The following is a 10,187-nucleotide window of genomic DNA, read 5'->3' on the forward strand; positions in this document are numbered from 1 at the left end:
GCTCTGAGATTACATAAATGTTCTGCTTCAAACAATTCTTTTTTATTTTATTTTACTTTATTTATATATTTTTTTCTTAGTTATGATTCTGTTTTTTAAATAAGAAATTTATTTTTTATTGGTGTTCAATTTGTCAACATACAGAATAACACCCAGTGCTCATCCCGTCAAGTGCCCGCCTCACTGCCCATCACCCATTCCCCCAACCCCTGCCCTCCTCCCCTTCCAGCATGCCTTGTTCGTTTCCCGAAACTAGAGTCTCTCATGTTCTGTCTCCATCTCTAATATTTCCCACTCATTTTCTCTCCCTTCCTCTTTATTCCCCTTCAGTATTTTTATATCCCCCAAATCAATGAGACCATATAATGTTTGTCCTTCTCAAATTGACTTATTTCACTCAGCATAATACCCTCCAGTTCCATCCACGTTGAAGCAAATCATGGGTAGTTGTCACTTCTAATGGCTGAGTAATATTCCATTGTATACATAAACCACATCTTCTTTATCCATTCATCTTTTGATGAACACTGAGGCTCCTACCACAGTTTGGCTATTGCGGACATTGCTGCTATAAACATCAAGCTGCAGGTGTCCCGGCGTTTCATTGCATCTGAATCTTCGGGGTAAATCCCCAACAGTGCAGCTGCAGGGTCATAGGACTGGTCTATTTTTAACTCTTTGAGGAACCTCCACACAGTTTTCCAGAGTGGCTGCACCAGTTCACATTCCCACCAAGAGTGCAGGAGTGTTCCCTTTTCTCAGCATCCTCTCTAACATTTATGGTTTCCTGTATTGTTAATTTTACCCATTCTCACTGGTGTGAGGTGGTATCTCATTGTGGTTTTGATTTGTATTTCCCTGATGGCAAGTGATGCAGACTATTTTCTCATGTGCGTGTTGGCCATGTCTATGTCTTCCTCTGTGAGATTTCTGTTCATGTCTTTTGCCCATTTCATGACTGGATTGTTTGTTTCTTTGCTGTTGAGTTTAAGAAGTTCTTTATAGATCTTGGAAACTAGCCCTTTATCTGATACGTCATTTGCAAATATCTTCTCCCATTCTGTAGGTTGTCTTTTAGTTTTGTTGACTCTATCCTTTGCTGTGCAGAAGCTTCTTATCTTGATGAAGTCCCAATAGTTCATTTTTGCTTTTGTTTCTTTTGCCTTCGTGAATGTATCTTGCAAGAAGTTACTGTGGCCAAGTTCAAAAAGAGTGTTGCCTGTGTTCTCCTCTAGGATTTTGATGGAATCTTGTCTCACATTTAGATCTTTCATCCATTTTGAGATTATCTTTGTGTATGGTGCAAGGGAGTGGACTAGTTTCATTCTTCTGCATGTGGATGTCCAATTTTCCCAGCACCATTTATTGAAGAGACTGTCTTTCATCCAGTGGATCGTCTTTCCTCCTTTATCGAATATTATTTGACCATAAAGTTCAGGGTCCACTTCTGGGCTCTCTATTCTGTTCCATTGATGTATGTGTCTGTTTTTGTGCCAGTACCACACTGTCTTGATGACCACAGCTTTGAAGTACAACCTGAAATCTGGCATTGTGATGCCCCCAGATATGGTTTTCTTTTTTAAAATTTCCCTGGCTATTCGGGGTCTTTTCTGATTCTACAAAAATCTTAAAATAATTTTTCTAACTTTCTGAAGAAAGTCCATGGTATTTTGATAGGGATTGCATTAAACGTATAAATTGCCCTGGGTAACATTAATATTTTCACAATATGAATTCTGCCAATCCATGAGTATGGAATATTTTTCCATGTCTTTGTGTCTTCCTCAATTTCTTTCAGACGTGTTCTATAGTTTTTAGGGTATAGACTTTACCTCTTTGGTTAGGTTTATTCCTAGGTATCTTATGCTTTTGGGTGCAATTGTAAATGGAATTGACTCCTTAATTTCTCTTTCTTCAGTCTCGTTAGTGTACAGAAATGCCACTGATTTCTGGGTATTGATTTTGTATCCTGCCACACAGCCAAATTGCTGTATGAGTTCTAGCAATCTTGGGGTGGAGGCTTTTGGGTTTTTTATGTAGAGTATCATGTCATAGGTGAAGAGGGAGAGTTTGACTTCTTCTTTGCCAATTTGAATGACTTTAATGTCTTTTGTTGTCTGATTGCCGAGGCTGGGACATCCAGTACTATGTTGAATAGCAGTGGTGAGAGTGGACATCCCTGTCTTGTTCCTGTTCTTAGGGGAAAGGCTCCCAGTGCTTCCCCTTGAGGATGATATTTGCTGTGGGCTTTCCATAGATGGCTTTTAAGATGTTGAGAATGTTCCCTCTATCCCTACACTCTGAAGAGTTTTGATCAGGAATGGATGCTGTATTTTGTCAAATGTTTTCTCTGCATCTAATGAGAGGATCATATGGTTCTTGGTTTTTCTCTTGCTGATATGATGAATCACATTGATTGTTTTATGAGTGTTGAAGCAGCCTTTTGTCCCTGAGATAAATCCTACTTGGTCATGGTGAAAAATTTTCTTAATGTGTTGTTGGATCCTATTGGCTAGTATCTTGTTGAGAATTTTTGCATCCATGTTCATCAGGGATATTGGTCTGTAATTCTCCCTTTTGGTTGTGGTCTTTGTCTGGTTTTGGAATTAAGGTGATGCTGGCCTCATAGAACAAATTTGGAAGTACTCCATCTCTTTCTATCTTTCCAAACAGCTTTAGTAGAATAGGTATGATTTCTTCTTTAAACGTTTGATAGAATTCCCCTGGGAAGCCATCTGGCCCTGGACTCTTGTGTCTTGGGAGGTTTTTGATGACTGCTTCAATTTCCTCCCTGGTTATTGGCCTGTTCAGGTTTTCTATTTCTTCCTGTTCCAGTTTTGGTAGTTTGTGGCTTTCCAGGAATGTGTCCATTTCTTCTAGATTGCCTAATTTATTGGCGTAGAGCTGTTCATAATATGTTTTTAAAATCATTTGTATTTCCTTGGTGTTGGTAGTGATCTCTCCTTTCTCATTCATGACTTTATTAATTTGAGTCTTCTCTCTCTTCTTTTTCATAAGGTTGGCTAATTGTTTATCTATCTTATTAATTCTTTCAAGGAACCAACCCCTGGTTTTGTTGATCTGTTCCACAGTTCTTCTGGTCTCGATTTCTTTGAGTTTTGCTCGAATCTTTATTAACTCTCTTCTTCTGCTGGGTGTAGGACCTATTTGATATTTTTTCTCTAGCTCCTTTAAGTGTAATGTTAGCTTTTGTATTTGAGTTCTTTCCAGTTTTTGAATGGATGCTTGTATTGCGATGTATTTCCCCCTCAGGACTGCTTTTGCTGCATCCCAAAGATTTTGAACGGTTGTATCTTCATTCTCATTAGTTTCCATGAATTTTTTTAATTCTTACTTAATTTCCTGATTGATCCTTTCATCTTTTAGCAAGATGGTCCTTAACCTCCATGTGTTTGACGTCCTTCCAAACTTTTGTGATTTAGTTCTAATTTCAAGGCATTATGGTCAGAGAATATGCAGGGAATGATCCCAATTTTTTGGTATCTGTTCAGACCTGATTTGTAACCCAGTATGTGGTCTATTCCGAAGAAAGATACACGTGCACTTGAGAAGAATGTGTATTCAGTTGAGTTTGGAGGTAAAGTTCTGTAGATATCTGTGAAATCCATCTGGTCCAGTGTATCATTTAAAGTTCTCGTTTCTTTGGAGATGTTGTGTTTAGTAGACCTATCAAGTGTAGAAAGCGCTAGATTGAAATCACCAGGTATAAATGTATTATTATCTAAGTATGTCTTAACTTTGGTTATTAATTGATTGATATTTGGCAGCTCCCACATTCGGGCCATATATATTGAGGATTGTTAAGTCCTCTTGTTGGATAGATTCTTTAAGTATGAGATAGTGTCCCTCTTCATCTCTCACTACAGTCTTCAGGGTAAATTTTAGTTTATCTGATATAAGGATGGCTACCCCTGCTTTCTTTTGAGAACCATTTGAATGGTAAATGGTTCTCCAACCTTTTATTTTCAGGCTGTAGGTGTCCTTCTGTCTAAAATGAGTCTCTTGTAGACAGCAGATAGATGGGTCCTGCCTTTTTATCCAGTCTGAAACCCTTCGCCTTTTGATGGGGTCATTAAGCCCGTTCACGTTCAGAGTTACTATTGAAAGATGTGAGTTTAGTGTCATCATGATATCTATTCAGTCCTTGTTTTTGTGGATTGTTCCACTGGACTTCTTAAAGGGGAATTTTAAGAGTCCCCTTTAAAATTTCTTGCAGAGCTGGTTTGGAGGTCACATATTCTTTCAGTTCCTGCTTGTCTTGGAAGTTCTTTATCTCTGCTTCCATTCTGAATGAGAGCCTTGCTGGATAAAGTATTCTTGGTTGCATGTTCTTCTCATTTAGGACCCTGAATATATCCTGCCAGCCCTTTCTGGCCTGCCAGGTCTCTGTGGAGAGGTCTGCTGTTTCCCTAATATTGCTCCGCATCAAAGTCAGGGATTTCTTGTCTCTTGCTGCTTTAAGGATCTTCTCTTTATTTTTGGAATTTGCAAGCTTAACTATTAAATGTCGAGGTGTTGAATGGTTTTTATTGATTTTAGGCGGTCAACATAGAATCCTGTGTACAGAGAGTCTCTCTGGGTTTAATATTTGATGGAAAGGAAGCGCCAGACGCTGGCATGAAAGTATCAAACAAAGGATCTTGAGATTCAGCCTGAATATTTTTTGAAAGCTTTTATTTATTTATTCCTGAGAGACACTATTAAATGTTGAGGTGTTGAGTGGTTTTTTATTTTAGGGGGATCTCTCTATTTCCTGGATCTGAATGCCTGTTTCCCTTTCCAGATTAGGAAAGTTTTCAGCTATTATTTGTTCACATACATATTCTGGAACTCTGTCCCTTTTGGCACCCTCAGGGACCCCAATTAAACATAGGTTTTTCTTCCTCAGGCTGTCATTTATTTCCATTAATCTTTCCTCATGGTCTTTTAATTGTCTCTCTTTTCCTCAATTTCCCTGTTTGCCATCAACTTGTCTTCTATGTCACTCGTTCTTCCACCTCGTTAACCCTCATAGTTAGGACTTCTAGTTTGGATTGCATCTAATTCAATTTATTTTTAATTTCTGCCTGATTAGATCTAAATTCTGCAATCATGAAGTCTCTTGAGTCCTTTATGCTTTTTTGTTGTTAGTGTGTAGAAATTAACTTTATTGTCTATGTTGATTTGATATCCTGATTTTCCCTGCACTCATCACTTACCTCTATGTATTTTTTTCAATGATTTTCTCGTTGACTCTGTATATGCAAACAAATTATTTTTCTTCCTTTGACTGATTTTAATATTTTTTTATTATTGCCTAATTTCTATGGTAATCTTCAACTTAGGGGCATAGCCGTTTCCCCTCTTTCTTGTCATATTATTTATTCTAATATTTATTTTGTTATATGGAAGATCTAGGTGAGCAAATGAATTTCTTTTTGCATGTGGATGAGCTCCCTAATATATGGTGTGATGTGGGATCTCAGCACAGGACAGGAAGTCTGTTCACAACTTCTGCCCAATTCTGATTGGATATATATATATATATATATATATATATATATATATATATATATATATATATATTTGGTGGTTATCGAGCTTGATAAATTAATTGTAGATTTGAATTCAAGCCTTTAATCTGAAAAGACATTTCCAAATATATTCTCCCATTCTTTAGGTTGCCTTTTAATTACACTGAGTGATTCCTTTGCTGTGAAAATGCTCTTTCCTTGATGAAGTCCCCAGACTTCATTTTCCTTTTCTTTCCTTTGCCTCTGGAGACACGTCTAGAAGTGGTTCCAGCTGAGGTCAAAAAGGTGCTGCCTGTGTTCTCTGGAGGATTCTAATGGTTTCCTGACTCACATTTAGATGCTGCATCAACTTTGAGTCCATTGTTGTGAATGATGTAAGAAAAGGATCCCATTTCATTCTTCTGCTGTGTGTCTCCAATATTCCCAAAGCCATTTGTTGAAGAGACTTTGTTTTTTCGATTGGATATTCTTTCCTGCTTTGTCAAGATTTTTTGACAAAAGTGTTCAGGGTCCATTTCTGGGATCTGAAACATTTCTATTTATCTATACATCTGTATTTGTGCCAGTGCCATACTGTCCTGATGATCACAACGTGGTAATTTACCTTGACAACCAGAATCAGGATGTGTCCAGCTTTGCTTATTTTTTCAGGAATCCTTTGGCTAGTTGAGATGTTTGGCTCCCTAAAAAATTTCTGATTGTTTTCTTTAGCTCTGTGAAAAATGCTGGTTATGTTTTTATACGGATGGATTTGAATGTGTCACTTGCTCTTCGTAGCATAGATATTTTATCAATATTCATTCCTCTAGTCTATGAGAATAAATATCTTCTATCTACTTTTTTATTCCTTCCTGTCTTTCATAAGAGTTCTGCAGTGTTTAGAATATAGATCCATCCTTCTTCAGCTAGGATTTTTCCTAATCATGATGATTTTTAGTGCACTTCTAAATTGCATCCAGTCCTTGATTTTTTTTTGCTTCACTTGAACTATAGAGAAGAGCCACTGACTTCCTTGTATTGATTTTACATGCTCCAATTTTGCTGAATTCCGGTATCAGTTCTAGGAATTTTTTTCAAAGGAATCTTTGGGATTTGAACTGAAAGTATCTTGTGGTGTGTGAAGAGTCAATGTTTGACTTTTTCTTTGCTGAGTTGGATGACATTTCCTTCTCTTTGTTGTCTTGTTGTTGATGCTAGGACCTCTAGCACTATGTTGAAGAACAGTGGTGATGGTGGGCATCCCTGTGTCATTCATGATCTTATGGGAAAAGCTCTCAACTTTTCCTTATTGAGGATAACACTCTCCATATGTCTCTGTAAATGGATTTTATGATGTTGAGTAGGTCCCCCATCTCTACATAGCAAGAGGTTTTTTTTTATCAAGAAGGCATAATCTCTTTTGCCAAAAGCTTTTTGGGCGTCAGGTGAGAGGATAAAATGGTCCTTATACTTTCATTTATTAATGACTCAAATCCCATTCTTAGTTTTGCATATGCTAAACCAACCTTGCAGAACAGAAATTAAGCCCATTTTGTCATGAAGAATTATCCTTTTAAAGTACTGTTGGATCCTGTTGATTAGGTTCTTAATGAGAATTTTGCATCCATATCCATCAGGAAAATTAATCTTTAATTTTCTTTTTAAGTTGGATCTTTGCAAAAAAAAAAAAGTTGGATCTTTGATTCCTTTTCAGGACAAGGTAACAGTGCCCTCAGAAAATGAGTGGAATTTTCCTTTAATTTCTGTTTTTTTGTAGCATTTTCAGGATAGGCATTAATTCTTTTGAAATACCTGATGCATTCCCTTGGGCATCCATCTGTCCCTGGACTTTCAATTGTTAAAAGACCTTTAAATATGTTCGATTTTCCTTTCCTAGTTTTTGGTCTGTCTTGCTTTTCTATTCATTCCTGTTTCAGATTTGGTTGTTTCTACATTTATAGGAAGGAATCCATTTCTCTGAGATTGCTAAATTTGTTGGCATGTTTTTGCTCATAATGTTCTCTCTCTTTAATAATTTATTTTTCATTTATTTACTCAATATTTTATTTAAGTTCAATTTGCCAACATATAGTAACACCAAGTGCTCATCTGATCAAGTTACCTCCTTAGTGCCCATCACCCAGGTACCATGTCCCACCAACCACCTCCCCCTCTGCAACCCTTTGTTCGAGTCCAGAGATAGGAGTCTCTCATGGTTCGTCTTCTTCCCTAGTTTATCCCCACTCTGTTACCCTCCTTTCCTTATGGTCCATTGAACTATTTATTATATTTCATGTATGAGTGAGATTATGATGACTGTCCTTCGATTTACTTATTTCATTAGCATAATTCCCCTATAGTTCCATACACGTTGATGGAAATGGTAACTATTGATCCTTTCTAATGACTGAAAAATATCTTTTTGTGTATATAAACTGTATCATGTTTATCAATTCATCTGTCAAAGGACATCGTGGCTTCTCCCATAATTTGCCTATGGACATTTGTGGACATTGCTGCTGTAAACATTGGGGTGCATGTGTCCTGCCGTTGCACTATATCTATATCTTTTGGATAAATCCCCAGTAGTATAATGGCAGGGTCAGAGGGTAGCTCTATTTTTAACTCTTTGGGGATCCTCCACCCCGTTTTCCAGAGTGGATGCACCAGTTCAACTTCCCACCAACAGTGCAAGAGGGTTCCCCTTTCTCCACATCCTCTCTAACGTTTGATATTTTCTTTCGTATTATTTTTTGCTATTCTCTGTGGTATAAAGTGGCAGCTGATTGTGGTTTGGATGTGCTTTTCCCTGATAACAAGTGATGTGGAGCATTTCTTTCATGGACTTGTTGGCCATATGTAGGTTTTATTTGGAGAAATTTCTGTTCATGTTTTGTCCCTGTTTCTTGCCTGCAATCCTTGTTCTTGTGTGTTGAGTTTGATAAGTTCTTCATAGATGTTGGATGCAAGCCCTTTGTCTGATATGTCATCTGCTAATATCATCTACCATTCTGTATGTTGTGTTTTAGTTTTGCTGACAGTTTCCTTTGCTCTCCAGAACATTATTTCCTTGATGGAACCCCCAATCTTCATTTTTTGCTTTTTTTGCCTTGCCATTATAGATATGCCTTGCAAGAAATTGCTGTGGCTAAGTTCCAAAAAGTTGTTCCCTCTCTTCTCCTGAAAGAGATTTAGACAGATTGTTATCTCAGTTTTTTCCTGTTGTCTCATATTTTAATCATTTTGACTTTATATTTTGTTTTTTGTTTTTATAAGAGAATGGTCCAGTTTAATTCTTCTGCAGGGGCTTTTCAATTTTCCACATGCCAATTATTTTTGAGACTGTTTTATTTTCCCAGGGGATATTCTTTCTTATTTTGTTGAAGATTTTGACCATACATTTGGCGGTCCATTTCCTGGTTCTCCATGCTGTTCTATTAACCTATGTGTTTGTTTTTGTGCCAGGACCACACTGTCTTAATGATCATAGTTTTGTAGTACAGCTTGAAATCATGCATTCTGATGCCTCAGGTTTGGTTTTCTTTCTCAACCTTACTCTGGCTATTGGAGACCTTTTCTGATTTTATAGAAATCTGAAGATTATTTGTTTCATTACTTGGAGGAAAGATTGTGGTATTCTGATAGGATTTTCATTCAGAGTCTAGATTGCCCTGGGTAGCATAGACATTTTCACAATGTTTATTCTTCTGATCCATGAGCATGGAATGTTTCTCCATCTCTTTGTGTCTTCTTTGATTTATTTCATAAGTGTTCTCTAGATTTAAAGGACAGATCTTTTACCTCATTAGTTAGGGTTATTCCTAGGTATCTTTTGGTTGATGCCATTGTAAATGAGTTCAATTCCCTAATTTCTCTTTTATCAATCTCACTGTTAGTGTGTAGGAATGCAGGTGCCCTCTATGCCTTGGTTTTGTCTCCTGCCACGATGCTATGTTGCTATGTCATTTCTAGAAAATGTAGGTGCTGTGTCTTGGAGTTTAGATACAAATATTGTGTCCTCTGCTAAGAGGAAGAGTTTGGTTTCTTCTTTTCCACTTTGAATGAGTTTTATTTTTGTTGTCCGATTGCTGGTGGTAGGAATTCTACTCCTATAGTGAACACAAGTGTTGAGATTGGGAATCCCTGCTGTCTTCATGAACTTAGGGACAACTCTGTTTTTACCCACTGAGAATGAAATTCACTGTGAAAGTTCAGAGATGGCTTTTATGATAAGGAAGAATATTCCCTCTATCCTCCACTTGAAGAGTTTTAATCAAGAACTTATGCTGAAATTTAGTAAAAGAAAAAGAGAGCTCAACTGTGACCCAGCAATTGCAGTTGGTGTATTTACCACCACAATTGTACAGTTGTAAACTAAATCCTGGGCAGCTGGCCAACCCAGTATTTATAGCAGTAATGCCAGAAATAGTCAATTTGTGTAGAAGCCACAATGTTCTTTGACAGATGAATGGAAAAAGGTGATATGGTTTTTATATACAAAAGAATATTACTCAGCCATCAGAAAGGATGAATAACCACCATTTGTTTTGATGTGGGTGGAACTAGAGGGTATTTTGTTGAGTGAAATAAGGCAAATAGAGAAGGACAATATTTTTTTAAGTTGCTTGCACATTTATATATCTTTTATGGGGAAATATCAATTCGTGTTTTCAG

Source organism: Nyctereutes procyonoides, unplaced genomic scaffold, assembly GCF_905146905.1.
Source record: "Nyctereutes procyonoides isolate TBG_1078 unplaced genomic scaffold, NYPRO_anot_genome, whole genome shotgun sequence".
Lineage (NCBI taxonomy): Eukaryota > Metazoa > Chordata > Mammalia > Carnivora > Canidae > Nyctereutes > Nyctereutes procyonoides.